Below are 26,286 nucleotides of genomic sequence, written 5' to 3'. Positions count from 1 at the left end.
ATAGCAACAATAAAAATAGTATTAAAGATCAGGAGAGAAAAATAAACTATTTCTTATTTTTTAAAGATAATAGCAATCTGGCTAGATAAGTGGCATTCCAAGCAACGATAGGAATAAAAAGAGGCTAATAGAATCGTAGCTCCTAATATATAAAGAAAAGAAAAGGAGCTGTGACTATTATATACAGAAATTGGAGACTTTGTATTCTCTCAACAGCTCAACAGCACCAAAGGCCGATGATCCAGACTGTAGCTACTGGCCTTTGTGGGAGCATTCGAGATCCAAACTGAGACACATTCCAAGGCTATCCTCCATAATTGTGTACACAAACCTTAAGTCATCCTGCTTTCCCTGAAACACTAGCTCTAATCATAAACAAAACACAGACCCGAGACTGAATGCCCTTGTCAGCCTGGCTCAGTGAAATTAAATAGTTATCTACAGACACTCAGCTGGGCCATCTCCGATTGTCTTCAGGAGGATGATAATACACAGCGGGGCACCCTGGAGAGTTCAGCAGGCTTCTTCCTGTGTGGTTGATAAACTGCTGGGACACGTGGGTCTTGTGTCTTTCCACAGTGACTTTGAGTCCCTCGGGTTCCAGAGCTTTTCTGTAGTGTGTGCAAAAAACTTCGACGACTATTCCAACTCCGTCAGATTTTGTATTTTATACCACGGGTATATTCTACACAATCATTTTAGGCTCCCTCAGCCACGTTTTGTAGCAGTTTGATTCGGGGTTGAATTCATAGCAAATCTGAACAAAAAGCGTAGGATTATTCTACACCGCTCCACATCCGTACATGCATAGCCTTCTCTATGATTAGAATCCCCCGTTACGCCATAAGCTTGTTACAGCTGGTGCACCTGCAAGGACACACCACTTACACCTGAGGTTCACATCCAAGGGGGCGGCCCAGTTCTTGTGTACATGTGGGCTTGTGCCATTAGGTAGTGGCAGGAATTCGTTATCACAGAATAGCCTATAGCACAGCAGGTTACTGCCCTAGGACAGAGCATAGAGCAAGCATAGTTTACTGCCCTAGGACACAGCATAGAGCACAGCACAGGTTACTGCCCTAGAACTGTTTTAGTTTTGCCCATTTCACCCTCTCTCCCCTCAGCCCCGGGCAACTACTGCTATGTTTACGACTTTTACAACTTGTCTCTTCCAGACCATAGGAGAATTAGAATTTGTTTTTTTCGGAATATCTCCTCTCATTTAGTAATTAATATGTACTGACATTTTTGCTATGCCTTTCATATGTTGATATCTCATGTTCTTTCAGTGTTACTATTCCATTGTCTTGCTGTACTGTGATTTACCTACCTTTTTATTTGCGGAAGTGAATCTTAGCTGTTCTCAAGTTTGAATGGTTATAAATAGAGCTGCCTACAAATGGAAGTTTTGTGTGGACACTCAGTAAGTTCTAAGCACAAATGTCCTCACAATGGTAAAAAAAAAAAAGCAAAAATAATAAAGACATTGATCACCTAGTGTTTTCACAACCTCCTTTTTTGAGGGGCTTGGTGAAGAAGGTCCTGGTGTTGGAACCTAGGCCCTATGGGTGCTGCTCGGGAGCTAGACCATTGAATATATATAATGTATCTATACATCCACATCCCTACCTTCCCAGTATTTTTATTACATAAACTACTCCATAGTTTATAACATAAACTACTTTACTCTTTAAAGCAGAGCAGTGAATGTCAGCCTTCTTTCCAGGGGCATGACCGAACACACAGGTGAATCTAATGTATTAAGAAAACATCAATCCCTCCCTGAAGTACTTTTCTCACCGAAACACAAAGTGGCCAGTTGTCCAAGAAGCCCTTATATAAACCTCAGTTATATCAAGAAACTGTGATAAATATTCAATTTGTCTATATCATTGTAGCTCCCAAAAGAAGAGAAATGCTAGAACTACAGAGAACTCATTGGTTCGGTACTATGGGAAGGGAGGCACAGGGATGCAGGTGTTGCTTTTTAAAGTTAGACAAACGTTGGTGCGTTAGGTTGGCCCCTCATCTCTTCCTCTTTCGCCTCCTTTTGTAATAATCCCTTCTGTTTGATAGTTGTGTTCTTGCTTTCTAATTTCATGATGGCGACTTAACCTTCTTTACCGCGGCGACTCCATCGCTCACCTGATTCATGTCGGTAAGTCCCGCAGTTATGGGAAGGTGCTATCGAGTCCAGGGATATTGCAATGATGAGTCAGCACAGGGTGAGCTTTGCTGATCAATAGTAGATCAGCATGCTGGGAGTTTCCCCAGAATGCGGATAGAAGGCCGCTCAAGGCTTCTGCGCATGTCTACCTGTGTGCAAGTCTGCTGCCCCCTGTGGATTTCGCAAGCAACACCCGCCATGGGAAATTCACAGCCTTTGAAACCATTTCACCTTTGCTGTGGACTTTCTATTTTCCGTTTCCTTCCGGAAACGGAAGCCCTATGACTGAGGTGAAAGGGTTTTTCTCTGTAGAAGCTGTACTGCGTAAGGAGAGACGATGAGGCATACTTTCACAGTCCAGCAGTCTTTATCACAGAGAACAGGTGCCGTGTTTAATTCATTTAATTAAATGCGGAGAATTGGGCAGATGAAGACTCTTCATGTATGGGTCTGTGCAATCTTCCACTAACCTGGAAGAGCCTCATGGAGACATGATCACAAAATATATAAAGTAGAAAGCATGCAATTCTACAAATAGGAAAAAAAAAGCTCAGATATATATTTCATGGTGATTATGTGGCTGTGGCAACCAGTGTTTGAATGCAACCAACATGGAAATGTTGGGTGTTAAGGACTAACTGTCATATACTTTTGAAGATCAAATAATTTAATTTGGGAAGCAATTTTACTTTGAACGTTTCTAATTTTAGAGTGTGTGTATACATGTTCACGGAGACACACGTGCAAGTGTGGCTGGTGGAAAACTGCCAGGATTTTGTTACATAGTCTTCCAAATCAGGTACTTGGGAAAGGTGAGCAAACCCTGGATCCTCCATGCGGTCCAATGATCTTCTTATGCTGCATCTGGTAAATCACTCAGCTCGCTCTGGGCTGTTGTGGGCTCAAAGACATAAAAATAACCGTTCCGCCCCCCCCCCCCGTCCTTTCTTGCCAACTCACAAATACAGAGATTCAATATTATCCTAGGATGGGGACCAAAGCATTTCCTCCGAGATTATTTGTACTACTTATAAGGACAAAATTTATTTTTTGATAAATATTCTTGGTTATTTTTAGTAACCGACAGGCTCATTCTGTTCTGTGCAGGAACTCTCTCTCCAGAGCTCAGCTATCTCGGTTTGCTTGGTTCTGAAGTGGAATCCGATACAGAGTTACTACATCTGGACTCCATTTTAGGAGGATTCATTATTCTAGTGACAGATAGCATACGTGCAAACAGATGCCTCCAGGGAGTTATTCCAAAGGAGAAGGAAAGGCTTTGAGTAGAAAGTTACTAAGGTTTCTATCTCAATTTTAGCCATCAATACTTACATTTAATTTAACGAAAGTGTATATATTTTCTTCAAGGCCCAGGATAGGATGGTACTGACCCCCTCAGTACTTGTTTTAGAGATAATAAAAAAATATTATTTTTGGTCTTCAAAGTTCTCATTTCAAAATAATTGAAGGTAAAATCAACATCAAAATTGCCATAAGTAACTGGCTTGGCAGTGGTAGCACATGCCTTTAGTCCTAGCACTTGGGAGGCAGAGGCAGGTGATTCTCTGTGAGCTCAAGGGCAGCTTGGTCTACAAAGCAAGTTCCAGGACAGACAAGGCTACACAGAGAAACCCTGTCCCCCAAAACAAACAAAACAATTTATCCATAAATTTTTAACTTTTTTTCACTCATTCAACTATGTACTACCCACTCACTAGAGGAAATGATTGTTTTAGGCTCAAGAGAGCAAATGCAGGCATTCAATAAGGAAGGCGTGTTCTCTGTGGCTTCCAGTCTGGTTCAACTCAGAGGCCTCGGGGCTAGGATTAACCTGTTTACTGGCAGCCTGTGTTACTGGGGACTAGACTTTCACTCGCTAAGACTTAATTAGGAACAGATTGGAGATGGATGAGTAAAGAGGATGCAGCACAGCAAATCTATTCCATAATTTGTCAAGTCTGGCCTTAGCAATATTCTAACCATCATCTCTGGTCGAATGTAGGTCATAAGAAATAACACACACACACACACACACACACACACACACACTTATCTACATTCTACTCAGGATACACACGTAAAATGATATAATTTCCATCTTTGAGAGCTAGACTTTACTTTTCAGAAAGATAAGACAGACATGCAGTCTTTCATATGAAGAAGAACGTTAGACCGTCTAGAGACAATTCAGTGATCCCTGGATGACTGTCTTCTGTCTGAATGCTGTCATACCATTTCCAAACGGGCTTTCAAAGGACAGAAGGCAAGGGCTTGAGTACGGACATTAACAAAGCACAGAGATGTCTCAGGAGCAGAGGAAGCTCCAGCAGGAGAAGTCCTAAGTGTGTATTGTTGGCATGAGCACAGCCGTGTTGAGAACTCCAAGGCCTCGGACCAATGGGATGTAGGCAAAGCCATTTCTCCATATGGGCCGAGCTAAAGAGGGATGGCACAGCTTCCTGGGGAGTCAGAGCAGGAGTGTTTATGGATAGTTTGTTGTTCAGTGTTGTGCCAGGACTAGCACGTGCAGCTTCCTTCTCCGGAGACTGCTGCCTGCAAAGACTGCTTACCCAGGCGAGCTGACCTCCCCTTGTACTGTACCTAGTGAACATGCTGAGGAGCCTACCTGATTCTAGTTTCATAGCGCATGTCTTTCCTTTCTATATTCCCTTGCCACCATGCTCATGGTTCCAGGGCTTAAGCTGCATGGTTGGTGCAGGAAATAGTCTTAGACTGAGGCTCTACGGAGCAGCGAGAATGTACATTCTTCACTCTCTCTTGCCTGCCGGTTCTGTCCTCTTCTCCTTGAGGTTTCACTTCCTTTTAATGCGCTTGAATAGATGAAATAGCAGCATCAACGTTCTCCATGGTATTTCTTAGTTCCTTCTTATCAGAAAGAGGAAGAGGCTCTGGCCAGGGTAATATATGTTTGTAGATATCCATGGACTTGAAGAAAATGGCAGCCCACAGAGGATAAGGCAATCACATTGGCTATGCTGAAATCGTGGCAAATCGACATCATTGGAGCAAGAAGACACCGTTATGATTCTGGTTTTTGGTGAAACTGAAGGTGGCGTGTCAATAATGGGACTACAGCTGTGGCCAACAAGAAGGGAAGGAGAAATTATGGGGCAAAGACAAGTAAAGGTTTCACAGGGACATGTGTTTAATCAAGGAGTCTGTTTCCCCACTTACATTATAGTCAAAGCCAATCCTCTTCTCTCCGAAAGACCGTGGAACAGCTCCAGAAACCCCTGTAAGCTCCAGTTACAAAAATCCTGGTTTTAAGAGCCCTGTCTACTTGTAACCTGGTGTCTGTAATTATTGGGTTTTGGTATATACTGTACTTGTTGAGCGTTTGCCAAATTTTATGGGTAAATGTGCAGTTTAAAATGAAGGTTTCTAGCTTTTGCCAACTGTATCCAGGGCACACAGATGAGTCAAGTCCAGAACTACTGGTGCTGCTAAAAATAAACAAGCAAACAAATAAAGCAAAGTGAAAAAAATGTGAATGAAAGCTTCAAGAGGAGGCTGGAGATCAACACGAAGGACAAAGTTCTAATAGCTCAACACTGCCCATCCTGATGTTTTCAGAAAGCAAACACTGGACAGAAAGAGATTGCTTAAGACTGCCTTTTGCTGAAAATGTAAACCAGCCCTCAGATACTCTCTTGAAAGCTCTCACGCTGAATGACCTGTCTTCGAGGAGCGGACAGGAGATGAAGTCATATGGAACATAGAGAAGAAGATGAGACGGCCCGTCACTTTGGGTCTCTTCTTCACGCTGTGTTTTTACTCTATGCCGCCATTTGGTATATACTATAAAGCAGTTACTGTGTTAGACACCTATGGACATTATTTTATACATTTCATTTCTCTATGTAGAGACGGGTTCAAAAATATCTTTGAGCTGTTTATTTCATCAGAGACTGTCGAGACCAAGCACCACAACTGAGCACAGGATGACAAGCGGGTCCATAGGCATGGCATCTTTATACCTGATGGACTGTGCACAGCAGCCACATCTGCGCTAGCTCATCACTCTCCTCCAGCAGGTCACAGGAAAGGGACAGAACACAGGTCAGATGCTCAGTATCTTCTGTAAAAACACGGCAAACTTTAGAATTATCCTTCTAGATCACAAATGGTTACTTAGCCATATCAAGATCCACTGGAAGGCAGTGGAGCGCATTGCAGTATGCCAACCCAGATGGAAGGACCATGTAAGCTGATAGTGTCTCATCTAAAGGAGTTATTTATATCTGATACATTTTTTTCATTACGTAAGGAGATAAGAAACCCTAGGGGAATTTTATAAAAAGAAGTTCATCCAGATAAGTGGTACTTAGAAAATATCTTATCTTTGCCACTGCAAATGTCTTGGTTTGTGTGTATGGGTGTTTTGCTGAAAATAACATTACCCGAACTCGTTTAAAATTCAAAAGTTCCTTTGCTATAGCAATGAAAAAAATATATAAATATTTTTGCTGCACATTGTATAGCAAAAGCATAATCATCACAGAAACAGCTCATTTCTATCAAAACAGTCAAAGGAAACAGGTGTGGAATAGGTTACTTTCCATTGGAAGCATCCTTTGCTTTATTGCTGTTAAATAGGTTTATGTGAAACTACACCCTCTGGGGAAAAATGAACTCAGAATGAATCATGCAGCCAAAGGTCATTGATCTAAAAATATAGGTCCTGTGAAGTGGATAAACATGGTCTACTCCGTGAAAGCCACCAACCAGAGGGTGTCAGAACCTTCCAAGCCATTTTAGCTTGCCAGGCTGCTAATTAATTTATCAGTCTTAGAGAAAGCAGCCACTCTCCTGTGCCCTGGCCTCAGGGAGCGAGGCAGATAGATAAAAGGTGATCCTGCTGAGACTAGGCAGACATCAAAGGGCTTAACCCCTCCCCAGGAGCAGAGGGAGCATATGGGCCAAGCGCAGCAGATCCCTGAGTCCTAACCCCGGATTTGTTTTGGAAAGCAGCTTGAGTTGGGCCTCTGGAAATGCTGCTGCTGCTGCTAGAGACAGCAATACATCTGCCCCGGAACTGACTGACGAAAGCAGAACCTAAAATATATTTAAACCAAGGCATTAAAAATACTTTTAAAAGCAGATGAAGAGTTACCAGATGTTGCTAGTTTTGGATGATGTTTCAAGTTTTTTTTTTCTTTCTTTCTTTCTTTTTTTTTTTTTCCTTGAGCCCTTAGCTAGCTAACTGCTTTCTCTGATACCTACTGTGTGTATATTGCAAGTTTCCGGTAGCTTGACATCAATAGTTGCCTTGCCTCCACCGGTCTATATTTTTATAGTCCTGCTTTGGTGGGAGAGAAAGCAAAAGGAGGGAGAAGTTCTCTAACTGCTCTTGACCACAGTGTTCATTGGTGAACACACACACACATGACCAGTGGTAAGAGAGTGAGGTCTGTTTACCTTGGAGACAGGTTATTTATGGACATAATGTCATTTAAGGATTAAAATAGTAAAACAAGTACATGTAAGGCTGGCTTCTATTATGTTGTGTGCAGGCGTCTATAGTAATAAAGAACTCTACCTGCCAGAGTCAACTCCTCCCTGAGCTGACTTCCTCCTACAGGGATTTGTTCATGATCCCACGGAAAGGGCCCTACGGGGGTGGGGAGGGTCTCCTTTTCATAGACGGGAGTTTAATCCCATGGATATCTTTGTCAAGTGGAAGGGAAGTACATCTTAATTCAAAATTTAGCACTAGTCTGCTACGAAATCCTAACTATTTATTATTGAAAAAAATCCCTTGTTTTCTTTAGCTAGAGTCCTATTATTTCCTAACAAAGTCTTCCCACTGGGCCCTGGAAGGTGCACATCCATGTAACACATGTAAGCATGAACTATTCTGGAGATCACACAGTTGCTCCACGATGAAGCAGAGACTGAATTAAGGTTCTCTGATACTCAACTATGATTGTTACACAAGGTAACTTTAGTAAAACATTTTCCTAAATTCAATATATGATTTCTTTTTAGTTAAATCTTATTGCTGTCTGAGTAAATAAATGTGAGTGTCTTAAACCCAGATTTCTTTGGTTTGTATTGAGTCAAGGGAAATCTCTTCTGAAATTAATTTTCTTTAAATTCACATCAAATTTTTCTCAGAACAAGCATGAAACCGGAGTCAGCAATAATTTAGAGTGGTTTTGCTTTGTTTATGTAGAAATAAATATAAAATGCTTATTGCAAATTCTCCCTTTGTCACATGTGCTCACTCACAATATACATGCACACACATGCTCACCCATGCACATGCACGCGCACACGCGCGCACACACACACACACACACACATCCTGCTTACTTGGTGGGGATATATCAAGAGAAATGGTTAGATAATTAGGAACTTCACGAATCCAAGTCCTTTTGTGGACAGATCTCTGAAAGCTGGTGATGGATGAGACTGTATTAGAGAATAAGAGGGAATTCTAGAACAATTAGACTCGGTAGGGAGTTTAGACAAGGAGCTGAGAGGGAGGGATGATAAAATAAAATTTCAGTGTCGGATATGGTGACCTTGATTTAGTTATAAAGGATGGGGGGCCCAGTAAGGTGTCTATAGTTTGATTTGCAATTCAGAAAAGAATGCCAGGATCTTGTTAAGTTTATACTGCAACTCGTGTGTGTGTGTGTGTGTGTGTGTGTGTGTGAAGTTAAAAAGCGAAAAGAAGAATGTCCATTAGAAAATACATCAGAAAGGTCACTACTGACTTTAACAAGAGACAGGAAGATGTGTTGTTGGGGACAAAGCCCAACCACAGTGGGTTGAGATACATGGGGATAGAAGCAGACACCTTAGTCAACCAGTGGCTAATGACTGCGTAATAATCACAGAGGGCTGTTAAATCAGAAAAGAAGTTAAAAATGTTTTCTTGTTGTTGTTTGGCTTTTGTCTTTAAGTCCAAAGCCCTTAATGGTGATTGCACTGTAAAAAGGCAAATCTAAGACCATGGAGGATAAATGCACACGCTAGACTCAAGTGTCTAACGATGTGTGAACAAAGTGTTCTGTCCGTGGTCAGGAAGTGCTGCGTTCTCAAGAGTGGGATGAAAGTGGAGAGAATTGGTGTTGCTATGGACTATGGTGCAGCAAGGCCTTCACGGGCTTCTTGATGGCTTCCCTTTGCTTTATTTCCCTAGATCTTTCTTGTGAGATAGAAAATGAAATACTTTGCAATAAGCAAGAGGGAAAGTATGGGCTGCTTGGTAGATCTGGAGGGCAAGGCCAACATTCGGAGAAAGCACAGTGACAGTGATTGGTGGGCTACCACAAGAGCCTGGGTGGAGCTGGGTGTCAGGCTTCACCAAATGGCACCACAAGGGCACACAGACCAAGCTCTGTAGTTGGCATTTTTTTTGTGCCACCAACCAGCATCCAAATAAAGACACAGAGACTTATTATTAATTATGAATGCTCATACTTAGCTTACACTTGTCCCTCTAGCAACTGTTTTTATTCATATATTTTGTCTCAGTTTTTTTTTAATAACCTTTTTTTGTTCTATGGGTCCTACTTTCCTGCTTCCTCCATGTCTGACTGACTGGGCCCTGGCATTTCCCTGGTGTCTTCCTCGTGCCTCCTTTTCTTTCTTCCTTCCTTTATCCAGAACCTGAATTCCTCTTCTTACTTCTTCTCCCTGCCTGGAAGTTCTTCCTATACCTCTTCCCTTGCTATTGGCCAGTCAGCTTTTTATTAGACCAATCAGGTGCCTTAGACAGACAAGGTAAAACAGCAACACATCCTTTCATAATTAAACAGAGGCTTTGCATAGTTAAACAACAATTCCACAACAGAATTATTTCATATGCTTTCCTCTCATCTGCCATGACAGTTGGCATAAAGTAGCAGAGCTGTCACTGAGGGAGTCACTCCAGGGTTGAGGGGTACAGAGCTCTTGAGGTGAATGAGCACAGTCGGGGGAGGTGACAGAAGAATCTAAATTATGACTATCACTCACCATGCTGGCTTACACATTGCTTTGTATTATGTTGTACATAGTGTGGAGATAGTGGGTGATCACAAATAAAGATTCAGTGCAGAAAGACAGAAATAAAAGATGATACTTGGGGCTGGAGAGATGGCTCAGTGTTGGGAGCACTACCTGCTGTTTCCAGGGGTTCTGAGTTCAATTTCCAGCAACCACATGGTGGCTCACAACCATCTGTAGTAAGATCTGGTGCCCTCTTCTGGCCTGCAGGCACACATGCAGACAGAACACTGTATACATAATGAATACATTTTTTTTTTTAAAAGATGATCCTTATCGTTGGACCCTGAGACTCCTGTGCTGAAACCTTGGTCTTCATGTTTTGGTACTATTGGAAAATGTGGGACCTTTAAGAGGTAAGGCCTAGAGGAAGGACTTTAGGATTTGGAGCACACCCTAATTGGAATACTGGAATGTCAGGCTCTTCAAACTTTCCTTCTCCATCCTGGTCATGATGGTGTGAGAGACCTCTCCTGCCACACGCTCCCACTGTGGGGTGATGCCTTTCATCAGGCCCAGAGGCCAAGGCCAAGTTTCCATGGCCTGAGAGTGCTGATCCCATGAGTCAGAGTAAATCTTCTCTTCTTACCGCTTAGCTATCTCTGGCCTTTTGTCACAGTGCCTGGAAGCTGACCCCCACAGACTTCTTGATGGCTGTTTACAGTCTAGGAAGCTTTACCTGAAAGATAAGGCAGTCAGCTGTCTGTCACACTACTCTCTGAGCGGTCCATACGTGTTATGTTAAGCTGGCCTTTGTCTGCCTACTGGTATACCTCTAAGATGCCCTCTAAGCCCAGCTCTATGTGCTGGTTGATGAAAGCAACCAGAGGTCTTGAAAGTAGGATGGGGTTCACGTGTTTTCACAGTTTACAGGTTTTACTTGGCCCCATTCTGCTCTGAGGGAAGGACAGGGTTGCCAGAGGGAATACATATCCATCTGAAAAAAAAATTTTTCTCTTGACTCTCTTGGTGAATTCACTGCTTGTCGTGCGATTTTTCCCCCTGATTTTAAACTGTTAGAGGGAAAAAAAATCAAAATTAAAAAAAGCATAGAGCTGAGGCTAAATTTAACCTGGAAAAGCACTTTATTGTCAGAGCGAGTCTATTTTGTTCTCTTAGTAATAATGGGGAATGACATGTCTTTGCCACTAGCTGACTTTGCGTCTTTGCTTCCCTGCCAACAGCCACAGGGCCGTGTGCTGATTCTTATAGATGGTGACACACTCTGTGTTGGTACAAGTTTTCCTGACCCCCCACTTTGTGGGAGTGGGCTGGAATTTGGACATTTTATCTACTTATACCTAATTGCCAAGTTGGAAATTATGAGCTTGGCTGTGAGGTGATTTGTGTGCTCATAGTGTATCAATACTTATATGTAGAGGTTTTATGCTTGCGGGGATAATGTTCTAAAAATAACAAATGGCTGCCACTGCTAAAAATTAATAGCCACCTTGAGTCTTGGGCAGTTTCAATAATTATATAGATTACTGTCTAAAGTGTGCTTGATGTTCAGCTTTGCTGAGTTGGAAGATGATGCTCACGAATATGGGAACTCGTTATGGCTGTGTACTGTCTGTGTTCTGCTAGGGGGCGGAGCCAGAGATTACCCTAAGGCCTTGATTCACACATACACCAGATCAATTCTCCTTCCTCCCTTTTTTTATTCTCTCCTTCCTTCTACCCCAATACTGGAGATGAAACGTGGGTCTTCAATCACAGCAGGCAAGAGCCCTGTCCCTGAGCCCCATCTCTAGACCACTCATTCTTCCTGAATTGTCCTTAAAATATTAATAATATTGTTTGTAGTTATTTAAACAAAGAAAACCCATCTACACACACACAGACACACACTCATAATCTTCAGAGTCAGAAACCAAGTGTCTATGGTGGTTTGAATGAGAACAGCTCTCATAGGCTCGCATATTTGGATTCATGGTCCCCAGTTTGTGGAATTGTTTGGAAAGGATGAAGCAGTATGACCTTGTTGGAGGAAGTATGTCACTGGGGCAGGCTTTGTGGTTTCAAAAGACTTAGGCCATTCCAATTTTCTGTTTTTGCCTCCCATTTGAGGACAGGATGTAAATTCTCCGCTGTTCATGTTGCCATGATTTGCAAGATGGTTATAAACTCTAAGTTGCCGAAACTGTAAGCCCCAAGTAAACCTTTCCTTTCATAAGTTGTCTTGGTCATAATGCTTTATTGCAGTGACAGATAAGTTTCAAGAAAGTGTTATTAGCTGGTGAGGAAAGACTACTGTGGTGGAGGATGTACGGCAGAGCCAACCTGCCTGCGTATGTTCTCAGACAGAATTTTAAGTAAAGGACCAGGTCCCCACATTATTGGATCAGTGTTTGTTTCGGATGTGGAATTTATGTTCCTATACTCCTTAAGTCTGTGATTAAAACTGTCACTAAAAGCAAACAACAGAAAAACAAATAAATATATTAAATGAGAGTTTTATGCATCATGGAATCTTTTCTAGAAATTCATTTTAAGACAAATGAAACTGAATGCAGTCAGCTTGAAACACACTATGTCAAGGTGCCGTAACTGGGGGTGAGCCTTCCCAAAATTCCACCAGCACACAGCACATCCTCCACTAAATGTTAGGCTACAGCGTTTCAGCTACCCGCTGCTAACTGTGAAGAGCTTGTCTTTGCTTTTAACGTCTCCATAACCACCATTTCCCTGGAATGAACAGTGGTAGCCAGGCTCAGTTTTCTTCACAGAATGACCCCTTGCAGCCCCTTCCCAGCCCCCAGCCTTTATTCCATCCTAAGGGACCGTATGACTCATTCAGGGTGCCTCTTCTGTAGAGTTTTGGCTGTGTCCCCATTTGCCTACACACAGGCTTTCTGTGACCTGATATAACAAGTTGTCACAAACGTGTTGATTGCAACCACAGAAAGCATCCTCCCAGTGCTGGCAGCCAACCATGAAATGTACCACCCACATGTGGGATGGGCCTTCTCCCTCCATTGACCTAACCTAGATAATTCCTCATAGAAACATTCCAGTGGCCTACATAAGGTATCAGTAGGACTCTGCTCCCTCTGGAGTCTCCAGGGAGACATATCTGTGTCTGCCCAATGCCGCTTTCAGGGCTCAGCCACATTGCAGCCCTGTTCTCTTTGTTCAAACGTAGCAGGGCAGCATCTTCTTATCTTGTTCTCAGCAACGGTTGCTCCTGTACTCACATCGCTCACTCCAGTGTACCCTTTCACATATGAGGACCCCTGGAATTCACTTACACCCTTCAGATACACTGGTGTGTATGCACTGGTGTGTCAACACATGATGAGGACAGGTTCTGAGAAAAGCACCATCAAGCAATTTTCTCATGTGCAAACATAATGGAACATACTTATACAAATCTGGGTAATACAGCCCACTACAACCAACTTGGCTTCTGGAAACTAAGCAAGGTCTTCTTCAAGAGGGGTAACTGCTTCTATCTTGAGAGCCATCTCTCTGCTCTCTTCAAGATTTCCACAGCAGAGCCGGGCGATGGTGGTGCACGCCTTTAATCCCAGCACTCGGGAGGCAGAGGCAGGCGGATCTCTGTGAGTTCGAGACCAGCCTGGTCTACAGAGCTAGTCCCAGGACAGGCTCCAAAGCCACAGAGAAACCCTGTCTCGAAAAACAAACAAACAAACAAACAAACAAACAAACAAAAAAAAAAGATTTCCACAGCAGGTTTCTATCTCTTCTCATTACAGCATTCCACCTGGCCTCACCCAGCCTCTGTTCAGATGATGCCAGTGCCAACTTGACTCTTACGGGATTCAGATGGAACACATCCCTGGTGGGATTTATTATGTTTCCCAAAATCAAATTCTCCTTTTCCATTAAAATATGGATACAGTCATTGCAAACATCTCAGACCTGGGCACACGCAGACATAAAAACCTTATGTAACGTGGTGCTTAGGTTGATGTAAGCAGGGGGTGTCAGCCTTCAGGAAGTCACTGTAGAGTTCCCTCAGGGACAATTTGAAACATGCAGTGGAAGAAGGGACACGTGCAGAAGAGACAGGCTCATCCACCTGGTGACACTTTGACTTCACAGACTCGAAACTCTGGGAGAAGGCTATACCCTTCCCGTATGTCAGAAAGATAGAAGTCAGATGCTACGCTGGAAGCGGTTGGACTGAGCTTGAGCAAAGATTCCCCAGACTTTCTCTCGCCATCACATCTCCCTCTAAGGTCACCGGGGCTGACTAACTTGGGCTGTCCATTCTACCTACAGCAAAAGCTTTTACTAATACATTTTTGTTTTCTCCGAGAATGTCACACACGCATATGGTACGCTTTGATAATAGCCACGCCCTTTCGACCAACTCACGTCAGATACCCACACCTTATCTCCCCTCCCCCCTCCTCTTCCTTGTTCTTTCCCACTGAATCCACTTAGTGTGGCCCCTATGAGTATGGGTGTGGGGCCATCCAATGGAGTACAGAAAACCTTCTAGGGGCCACGTCCCCAACAAAGAAAACTTACTCTCTCTCCCAGAAGCAATCAACTCTTGAGACGTGAGTGGGGCCTCAGAAGCACCAACCCCATCCATGCTGGGATTTTTGCTGCTGTCATCATGTGACGATGCTGGGATTGTGACCGCCATGATCATGTGATCTTTTGCAGGCAACCCCAGCTGCTGTAGACTCACAGGTTGCAACTTCTCTGCTGTGTTTCGACAATCTTCCCTACCTTTGACACAACCTTTCTGACCCTCTTCCACACTGCTTCCTGAGCTTGGGGAACAGACTGGGATCTAGATGGCCCATTGGGAGCACAGGGCCTCACCTAGATTCACAGCTTCAAGATACCCCAAGCCCTAAATCTGCTCTCATCAGTGATACTGTGTTCTCCCTGAAGGCTTTATGGCAAATTTGCCCCCTTACTAGCTTCCACATTGCTTTGAAGAAGAATATAGTTAAACGGAGTTAAATAAAGGAATGGCTTTAACACACACACACACACACACACACACACACACACTTGGTGGACAGCATCGTTATTTTCTGAGCCAGCTCTATGGCACAAACGCAAAAAGGCAATTCCTGCTAAACGTACTACAAGTTCTTAAATGAGAAAATTCTATCTGAGGAAATAGTAAATGGGATTTGGGGGAGGAAGACATGTTTGAGGATCCATATTTTTATCAGTTCGGGGTAACTTTCCTGTGAAGAAATGAAATCAAAGATGAAATAATTATTACACGGTCTTATATGACAAAGTAGGTAGAACATAGCAGAGAATACTTCAAATTGTCATCGTACAGACAATAGAAAACCAGAATGCTGCAAGTCTTGTAGCTAGGGAATATAACAGTGTCTTCAGTTTGGTAGAAGAGCTAATGACATTCTTGTTACACTATCTAATTAAATACTACAAACATTGGTGCTGTTGGCTGTGTACTAACATATTCTAAGTCTATGCTCCATATAGGTGGTAACATATTTCAAATCACTTATATTAATCTCTCCTGTAGAGAGCTGGGAGCAAATTATAAGCTTTGCTCTTAGCCTAGAATCCATGTAATTTATAATATGTAAGTGTCGGTTTCTTTGGAGACTGATTTGATAGCTCCTTTTGCTTTTTGTAACTATTAAAATCTTTCCCTGAGTTGTTCCTTCAGCGGTTCCCTCAGATGATCTTCATTTTAGGAAGTTGTTTCCTTGTTCTAGCTGACAAGGAGAATGCAGCCCTTGAGCAACGCTCCTGCAGTTGCCCATCTCAGGTGGAAAGATGGGGTGTGGGAAGAGCCTAGCAGGCTGCCACAGCAAGTGACCCTGAGAGCTGGACACATGGTGTCGCCATCTGGCTCAGTTGTTTGCTGATGGAATAACAATACCTTGGGCCCTAGGGGAAGCAAAGCCTGCTTTCCAGAGATGGCGCTCTCTGGTTTTTAATTCCAGCTTTCATTATAAAGACAGGAGGGATACATGTTGAAATAATTATCTATTACTTTCTCCAAGAGCTGTACAGTTAGTAGTCCCAAAGCACACGTAGGTTGGATTCTGGTGTGTTTCTGTACAAATTATCCATGTGAAATTCTAGAATATTGCCTACAGTTGCCACTAGAAAATGGTGGGTGAAAGAGAGAGAGAGAGAGAGAGAGAGACTTATTATACTTATTTAAGAGTCAATGGTAGAGGGCTGAGGCAATGTTCAGTCAACAAAAAGATTGCTAAGCAAGCATGAAGACATGAATTGAGAATGGTGACATCATATAATCCCAGTGCCAGGCAGACAGAGACAGGGTAGTTTCTGGAATTTGCTGACTGGTTTAGCAAATTCAGTAAGCCTCAGGTTTCAGTAAAAAATCCTGTGTCAAGAAGTAAGGGTGGTGACTCATGAGAAATCACACCCAGTGTTGGCCTCTGTGTGTATGCATTCACAGACACAGGCATCTGCATGCATATACTCACCTCCGCCTCATTAACACGTTTTCTGCAAACTTCTTACAACCTCCTGTATAAATAACACTACATCCCTAGACAGTTTTCCTTTGAGTAGATGATATTAAGAATCTCCACATAGATGATATTAAGAATTTTAACCCTTTCTCACAAGCTCTAATGGCTCAGTTCCAACAACCTGATATTGCTTAAAATATTTTTTTATAATTATTTCAGCAATCATAGTTAGACAGATGATTTTGGATAACCTAGGATTGCATTGTTTGTTTGAAAACCACACTTCATTTTCCACTCTCCCCCAAAGGGACATTTGATGACACGCTGCTGTACCCCTAAATCTCAGATTATTCCCAGGACTTGGGGTACATGGAAAGATTGTGGGGTTGATGTAACACAAGCCTGATTATAGATGGTTTCAATGGAGCTTTGATGACCTCATTATAAAGTCTTGGGTGTTGTGACGTGTTGGAAAGAGTGTCATGGTTAGGGATTGTGTCTTCATGAACCTTAACCACTGTCTTTAGAAACTTAGCAAGGCAAAAGACAAAATGAGTAGAAACTTCTGGCCATTAAAATAACATAAAAAACATTTAACTACCAAACATGGGGCAAAACCAACTTCAAGATATCTTTCAGACATCTGTCATAGGGGTTTGACTGGGATTGAGGGTTGACCCACATTCTAATTCTCAATTTATGACCTCAATTGTACACAAATCCCATCTGCCCATATTAATTCATTCTTCCAAAGGCATTGGCTCAGTCCTCTCGAGAGTGGATGAATGTAGTGGTATTTAATTTAAGAAATGACTCCTTACTAGACCCAGCCTCCTTTCTAGTATTATTTCCTCAGCATTAGCAACATAGACCAACACTTTCAAGATGGCACAGTGACACACATGACAAAACCAGTGTCCTGCTTGTTCTTAGTGTCAGTTTGACATAACTCGTGTTACCTGGATAGAAGTGATACCAGCTGAAGAAGGTCCTCTGTGAGATTCACCTGTGAGTCTTCAGCCACCGATGGAAACAGATGCAGACCCACAGCCAAACATTATGTGCAGTTCTGAAATCCCACAGAAGATGGGAAGAAAGGATTGGGGGAGCCAGAGGGGTCAAGGACACCACAAGAAAACTCACAGAATCAACTAACCTGGGCTCACAGGGACTCAGGGAGACTGAACCGTCAGCCAGGGAGCCTGAATGAGACTGACCTACGTTCTCTGCACATATGGTACAGTTGTATAAAATTTTGTCCACTTGTGGCAGTCCTAAAAGTGGGAGTAGCAGCTATCTCTAACTTATTTTAATACTAGTTTTTAAAAATTTTATTGTCTACTCAGTGTTGTACCTACATGTATACCTGCTGACCAGAAGAGGGCACCAGTGCTCATTGTGAACAGTTGTGAGCCATCATGTGGGTTCTGAGAATTGAACTCAGGACGTCTGGAAGAGCAGCCAGTGCTCTTAAATGCCGAGCCATCACCCGAGCCCTGTCTCTAACTTTTTCCTGGCTTTTGGGACTCTAAGCTCTATACTAGGTGGCCTTGTGCAGCCTTAATACATGGGGGTGTGCTTAGTCTCACTGCAACTTGATAAGCCATGTTTTGTTGATACTCAATGAGAGACCTGCCCTTTCTTAGACAGAAATGAAGAAGGATTGGATTGGGGCCTGAGATCATAGGGGAACTAGGGAGGAGGGTCTGGGAGGAGAGGGGGGAGGGAAAACTGAGGTCAGAATGTTAAATAATAAATAAATAAATATATAAATGTATTAAAAAGTAAAGGAAACTCAGAACAAGTTTGAAAAATATTTGGCCTCTGAGCATGTCTGTAGGACATTATTTCTCTTGACAGTTGATATGGGAGCTGCTTGAATTCTTGTCTTGACTTCCCTCTATGTTGGATTGCATCTTGGAAGTGTAAGCCAAAAAACTCTTTCTTCCTCTGAATTGCTTATAGTCAAGAGTGTTTAATTAAAGCAACCAAGGTCAAACGAGGACAGTTGGAAACCCTATTTTAATTTGAGTTGAGCCTGTTGGTGTGTTACCTTTTATCCCTAGAACTAAAAAACATCTAAGACCATAAATTATCCAAGCAAAAAACTTTCTTTCGACTCATTTTCAAGCCAGGTACTCATGGTGACTGTAGTCTACGGCACGGCATGGTGGGAATTACAGAGCAGAGGAAAATTATTTATCTCTCAGCTGGGGAGCAAAGAGAGTGAAAGGAAGATAATGGGTCCCTTGTCCCTGTGATGGCTAATCTTGGCTGTCAACTTGGCTGGATCTGGAACTCACTGAAAAAGAAACCACCGGGCTCTCTTAGAGATGTTCTTGATCAGATTATTTGAAGTGTGTGTCATCTTTTGGTGGCAGCCCAGATACATGGGAAAAGGAGCTTTGTTTTTGCTTGCTTTCGTTCTCACTGGCAACACCAAGTTCATCTATTCTATTGTTGCTGTTGCATCCCTTCCTTGGTATTTGCATCCAACACTGGGCTTCCAACATATAGCGAAGACCAGTGCCTCTCCATGAATCTTCAATAACACATTGGGACTGCCGAGCCACCCAGCACCATGGATTGAGCAACTGTCAGGTTCTCAGTCTTTCTGGTCTACCCAGAAGGATTGTTAGACTACCCAGACTATGTTGTATGTGTCAGACAAACAGTTCCCTTTACTATATATTCCTTCTCTTGGCTCTGTTCTTATTGAAAATTCTGATTAAAACAACACCTTCAAGGTTGTTCCCAAATAATCCAAAGTCTTCAATTAGGCTCCACCTTTTAAAGATTCTAACACTTCTTGACAGCACCAAACTGGGTCAAGCCTTTTAATACAAAAAGCTTTAGGAAAACTTCCAGATCCACACAGTGAGACTTCACCCTGACCCTTACGCCTTTACTGGGGTCTTCCTGCGGGCGCCACAGAAAGTCACCCCGACCCCTCTTCAAGTGTCTGACTTTAAAACATTTGAGGACACTGGTTCTTAATTTATTTCTGCATTCTCTCTCACACACCGAGCATCCCTGTTCCCATCTATCACTCCTCATGAGGGAATGTCCCAGCTGCTGCTGCATCCTTGCAGAGGGAAGGCAGGAGGAGACGACAGACAGAGAATCTCCTATTTAAGTGAACACGTGAGTTAGTAAAAGCCGAAGTGGAGCTTGCTTTTTAAGAGCTGCTTCATCACTGTAATTTATTTTAAACCCACAAAGAATGAAGTATCGCTCGTCACAATCCTACTTTTAGTCCATTTTCCACACAGCCAGTGTCCGTGGCCTAAATTGAGGGTGACATAGCCAGTCATGCATTTCTCTCCCATCTCACTCCCTTTGTTTCGGTCGGTCATGGTGAGCTGTTTGCTCAGTATTGGCAAATGTACGGTTTACTCCTTACAATATATTACAGTGAAAGCATAAACCCCCCTCCGGCTCAGCAGTGGGAGATCATTAGCCTTGATTTCCTGGGCCCTCAGAGGAGACAGTGCACCGTCCATGCCAGCAAGTGTCAGGCAACATGAAAAAAAACCATGATTTAATTATTGAAATGTTTAGATAAATACTTTAAGTTTCTTGCCCACTGTCATAATTGAAGCCACTGGTGCCTGTAAACGTAACAAGAATTTTAAAGGTTTGAGGCCTTTTCTTTTTCATGTTTATGAGATTTCAAAAGAATTATGATTTCTCATTATTTTTTAAGAGTTGGTCTTGTTGGCTCGATGCCAAGAATGGGATTGTATACTGTAGAATCATGGGATGTCTCTGCAAGGCTCTGACTCACGCCCTAAATTAGGAAGTGGCTCTCAAGGGTAAACTGTGCTTCTGCATTCAGGCTACAAATTAAGAGTCGGGCGTAGCAAAAGCTGCTGGGGCTTGACTGCATGCAGGCTACAAATTAAGAGTCAGGCTTTGCAAAAGATGCCTGTGCTTGAAGGACATTTTCAAGGGCAGGAGTGCACAAGGCTAAGCAGTCGTGGATACATCCACATCGAGAATTAAATGTTGGCTTCAGGAAGTTTCTTCTTCACAGGGACATGTCAAAGAGAATGAAAGGAAAGAGAGGGAGGAGAAGAAAGAGGGAGGCAGAGAAGGAGGAATCGAGCAGAGGAGGGGAAGAGGAGGCCACAAAAAAACTGCAAAAGTCCTCTGTGACGTTTTTCTAAGTTCAAATGAAAATGACAGCATCTCCTGCTTAGCAGGTGTCTGCTAACTGCCGTCTTTCCCCTGAGATTTAGGCATTCTCTGCTTCCTGATATTTATGTCCCAGCAGATAGCAGGAGCAATCAGCTTGGAAGGGCTTATTGGAAAATGCTGGCAGCCTGGCTGAGCACAGAAAGAAAAATTCAGCTCTTAGTTGTCAATTCCTGTCAGCTGTTTTTATTTTGCTCCTGCTTAGTTTTGTTTGGGAGCTGAAGAAAATGAATCCGACCCGTGAAAAATTGGGAAGACTGTTTTGTATGACCGAGAAGTATGCATGGTTCTTTCCCCGCTGTGATTTAGAACAGACATGACTTTAATATACATGCAATAAGAATAGGCAGACAAGACCGTCTCCCCTGAAGGGAGGAAATGATAGGATCAATAAAGGGCATGGCAGGGATGGCAGCTGTGCAGGAAGGTGGGTGCGAGCCAGGGCTCAACAGGCTGTCACGGCAAGAGCAGAGTGTGACTTCCTGACACGGTGGAGGGATCTCCTCCCGGGGCCTTTATACGGCCTGGCTGAAGTCTAGAAACTACAGTTTCTCAGAATGATTTTCCCAGACTCTCCCTCCCTAGACCCTTATCTTTAGCTTCTGGTTATAACCACCCTTAGGGAAGATGTCGCATACTTTATGGTCTGCTGACCTCTATGCCTTTGGTCAGAGATCACACCAGATTTTAGACCTTGCTATAGAATCTACCTTCATAATCACATGTACTGTGTGAAGGAGTTTCTCTGTGTGCACACCCTAAGCACCTTCACAATCACAGGTACTGTGTGAAGGAGTTCCTCTGTGTGCACACCCTAAGCACCTTCACAATCACATGTACTGTGTAAAGGAGTTCCTCTGTGTGCACACTTTAAGCTGACTGTGCCTGCGGCACGGGAATAATGGTTGTTTCCTGGAAACATTTTCCCGAATTGTACTGTGTTTCAAGTATGCTGACAAAGAGCTGCCTGGCATTAGACTCCCTGGAGTCTGATTTAGGCTGACAAAGTCATTCTGAAGTGGATTTTAACTCTCTTCTTTTCATGGGTCACTGTCTGCATTGGCACCTGCAGGGTCCCCCGTAACTCACAGGGCTCACAGCTGAGCAAAGCCACTGATGTCTTTTCTCTCCCGGTTGTCTGCTTAGCACTTCCCCCACTATGAAAATTACCTGTCTGGGAGGAAGCTTCCATTTCCAGTCCGGTTTGACTTCTCTACGTCTTACAAACACGATGCATGGTAATTGGGCAACAGTGTCTTGTCACTTACTTCTGGTGGCAGCCAAGAGGAACGGCAATAGCTATTGCTTAGGAGCCACTGAGTCTTCCTGGACCAACAGCTCCCTGTGAGACATCTCACACTGGGCATTAAGAATTTTGTTTAATACTCTGTAGCTTCTAGAAGCATTGTTATCCAGTCATGCAAGGCAGTGCTCTGTCACATACCTATGTGATGGAAGTCTTCAGTGGCTTGTGAGAGAACAGATTTTCATATTCCTTCTAATGAAGCATCCGTTGGTTCACCCTGTCGTCATTTGATTAGCCTCCCAATCCTGCCACCACTTCCTTGCTTATATCCTCCCATCCCTAGCCTTCCTCACCTAGACTCACACATCTATCTACATTCTACTAGAGCCACAGCCATGGCCCCTTCCTAGTTTTCTCTAGCATGAAGATTCCAAGGTAAACACAAAGAACTGACAGAGAACATGGAGTTTATGTCTCTCCAGGGATGGGCTAGTTCCCGCAGAAAGGTGTTGTCCAGCTCCACCCATTTAGCAGTAAATATCATAACTTTTCTTTATAGCTGGATAAGATACATAGGCATTGCATTTTCCTTATAAGTTCATCAGCTATTGGACATCTACAGGGATTCCAATTCATAGCTATTGTGAATACAGAGACAATGACTGTGGATAAACAAGTATTTTTATTCCAAAGAGTAATGTAGATGGAGCAGGTAGTAATTCTGTTTTATATTTCTGCAGGAAACTCTACGCAAATTTCCACAGTGGCTGCACTCCTTTACTCTCTCAACAGCAGTGAGGAAAGAATCCCTTGTCCCCACATTTTCATCGGAATGTGGTGACCTCTTCACGGTAAGCATTCCCACTGGAGTGGGAGAAATCTCAGAGTAGTCTTCATTTACATTTTTTCTGATGGCTAACAATGTTGAACAAAATGGACTGAACTAGGAAAAAATGTGTCTCTAAATGAATGATAACCAATCTACAATCCATAGACGCAGAGAGGTTAGATATAGAGGAAGGGACTGGGGAAGAACATGGATCTCCCTGGGAGGGAGAAATGGTTTATATTTTATGGGTGGACTTGGAGGTGAGTGGATATGAGATCAGGGGGATTGAGTGGAGGGGGTGGGGGAGTAGAGTTGATGGAAGGAGTATCAGAGAAAACTGAAGGACACTTGTAGGATCGTTTTGAAACCTAGTGCAGAGGAAACTTCCTAAAATATATGAAGGCAATCCTAATGAGGCTTCTTAATAATGAGGGATCTGGAGTCCCAGCTGGACGTCTCTTGCCATCAATTGAGGCTTCCATTACTGGGACTGGGTTACATTCAGTTGAGTTTTTGGCCAAGGGGATCCCCAGAAACCCCCAAACAAACCAGTCTGTTGCTAAGACAAGGGGTTGTTCTCCAAGAACTGACAGCAGGCTTCATTAGCAAGAACCGCATAACTCATTGAACATGGAAGATCCAGCTGGTGCCTACATAGAACCTTCATTCCTACATTATAACGTCTTTGGTATGGGAAGGTACTCTGCAGATGTTGTATCGATTTATGCTAACTAGAATAGCTGGTTTGGGAACAGCTAGGAGGTACTTGAAGCTTAGTCTTGTGTGGTCATTTGGTGAGTTTTGAGTGGAGCAGATGAAGTGGTTATAGTTCTAGTGGGAACAGGCACCACCTCTGGGTGTTCTGCACTGGATGCCGAGATGGATATGTACTGGGTTGGTGATGGGTGCCTCTGATATGGGGAGCATGGATATTCCCTGTAGCTGTTGTTGAGACAGTCAGGGTTTGGCTGTTGAAGGCTCAATTGGCTCTGGCTTCTGATCTGAGCTTTGAGGAGTAGGCAGGTACACCCAGAAAGTACGGAGATGGTGGTTAGCTTAGTTGATTTGAAAGGCCGAAAGGGCTCCACAATAGCGCTGACGTGTAGAGTTTGAGGGCCAGTAGGCATCTGGGTGACCTCTGGCTTTGGGGAAAAGCAGACGATCTGCGCATGTCTGATATACCAGGAAGGGGATAGGTCAAGCTGTTTCCCAAGGAGCAAACGGATGTCTTATATAGGTTTATAAATGGTGATTAAATGTCACCCTCTCAGAAAGGGGTGAGAACGAAGGATTTAATTGTGGGAAGGTTTGAGACTCAGATCGTGTCCGTTCGTGGTGGGGATGGAGTAACAGAAGGAGAATAGAGGTGGGCGCCACCCGCGGAGCCAGAAGGAGCCCCAGCAGGGATGGAAGTGCCAGAAGGAGGGATACTCGCATGGTCTCTCTGCAAGGCAATCAGTGTGAGTCGGGCAAAGTGTGAGGCCTGGCTAGTGGGGCTGAGCATTCCAGAAGGAGGAGCCATAGGGAGAAGGCTCATTAGCCTTGTGGTGCCTGTGATTGTGGGAGGGAGGGATGGAATGACAGAGTGGTTTCCTGGGAATGGGGGACACTCAGGACTATTTACTTAATTTTTGAGACAGAGTTTCACATTGTACCTCAAGTTGGCCTGTAATTCATGATGTGACTTCAAATCTGTGGCAATCCTTCTGCCTCAGACTTCCCGGTGCTGGAATCACAGGTGTGAGCCACCAGGCCTGGCTTTCCTCACCGATGTTGACATCAAGATGCTGGGAGTCTTATTAGGGCTGGAAGATGCAGGTGGTTTATGAAAATTAGTGTTTGTTCCACGGGATGGTGTCATCTAGAGTAGATAGGACCGAATGCAGTTCTTGACACATTCTACTTTTAGAAACCAAAATTGTCATGCCATAAACACGCAGGTGTCCCGTGGTGCTCGCTGTCATTTTTGGACAGATTCTATCTGCAGTAAGTCAGAAAGAGTCTCTGTTCTAACCTGCGCGTGAACTCTAGAAAGAAAACCCCTAAAAGGAAAGAAGCATCTGCCAACTATTCTACTTGACAGTTTGACAAGGCTGCGGTTACTTTTTCTGGGCTCTGATTTATGTAAAATTTCCAAGCGGTTATCTTCTCTCAGGTTGCAGGCACTCGGAGTGGTGATTCATATGAAGTCAAATGTTGCTTCCAAAACAAGACGTTGTGCACGGGAGATAAGGAGAGACCCAGGGTGAGGCCTTCTGCTCTCTGCTCCAATGCTTTGTCTCAGGGTTATCTGATCCAGGAACCCTTTTTAATGAGAAGTTATGTGACTTCTCGGACCTGGTGTCCTGACTGAAGGCAGTCCGATGATGGTTTACTGGCCTTATGCAAGGAATGATGGGAAAATCAATGCTCTTAAGAACTCTGGGAGGTTTGTCAAAGAAACACTAATGTTAGTGTCTCCTAAATTGGTTAAAACAGGTAATAAGTGACAGAAGTAAGACATCCTGGATTTATACATTATATTATACAATACATTTAGTGTTTTATAATAAGACAGAAGGGAAGCCATCGACCTGTACTACATACAAAGTAGAAATTACCGCAATGGCTATGAGGATGAGAGAAAAGGTTATGAATGCCCAGGTGACTAAAGCCCATTTTAGTATCTTAGGGTGTTTAATCCATGTTTAAAATCCCCCTCTCCGAGGAGAAGCGTCACCATAGTATGGGAGAAGACCACGGGTGTTTCACTGTTTTATTCTTTAACTTTCCTCATGCCTGCACTCTGAACAAAGGACAAGTAAAGAAGGAGCTGGTTACTAAAGCTCGATGCCCTGACATGCACATGTCAGATTGAATGAAAGGGTAGTGAAGGGTGTTGTTGGTGCACTAATGACACTGCCCACCCCAAAATGGTGTGTGTGTAGAAAATCTACTTTCAGCCAGAAGGCAGTGGAAAGAAAAGGTTGATGCAATTATCACAAAGAATCAGTCATAGAAAGATATATTTTTTGGAAAATAAGACTAAAAATAATACATACAAATACACGACTCTCTTATTTTAAGAATGAGGAAGTAGAATTCCAATAATTTACCCCCAAACAGTTATAAACTTCAGAGACAGTGTGAATTAATAAGTGTGATCCTCTTCTATGACTTTTATTCTCCAATTTTTATTATTATACATACAATTTGGTGTTGACATATGTAACTTGTTCTTAGAATAATTTTACTGTGCAGGATGAAATACTCTCAGTCTGGAATTTTGCCCCTTTCCATGGTTAGCAAAAACGTTAGCAAGATTAGAAGCCCTAAGCAAGGCTGCCCTGATACAGCGCTAGTGTCCACCGTCCCCGGCTTGCACTCCTGCTCTTGCCCTCCTCATGGGTCCTTTTTGGTTTCCTCGTAC

The sequence above is a fragment of the Alexandromys fortis genome, unplaced genomic scaffold (genome assembly GCF_014885135.2).
Source record: "Alexandromys fortis isolate MF-2015 unplaced genomic scaffold, M_Fortis_MF-2015_v1.1 scaffold_102, whole genome shotgun sequence".
NCBI classification, from domain to species: domain Eukaryota; kingdom Metazoa; phylum Chordata; class Mammalia; order Rodentia; family Cricetidae; genus Alexandromys; species Alexandromys fortis.
This window is presented reverse-complemented; position numbering follows the sequence as displayed.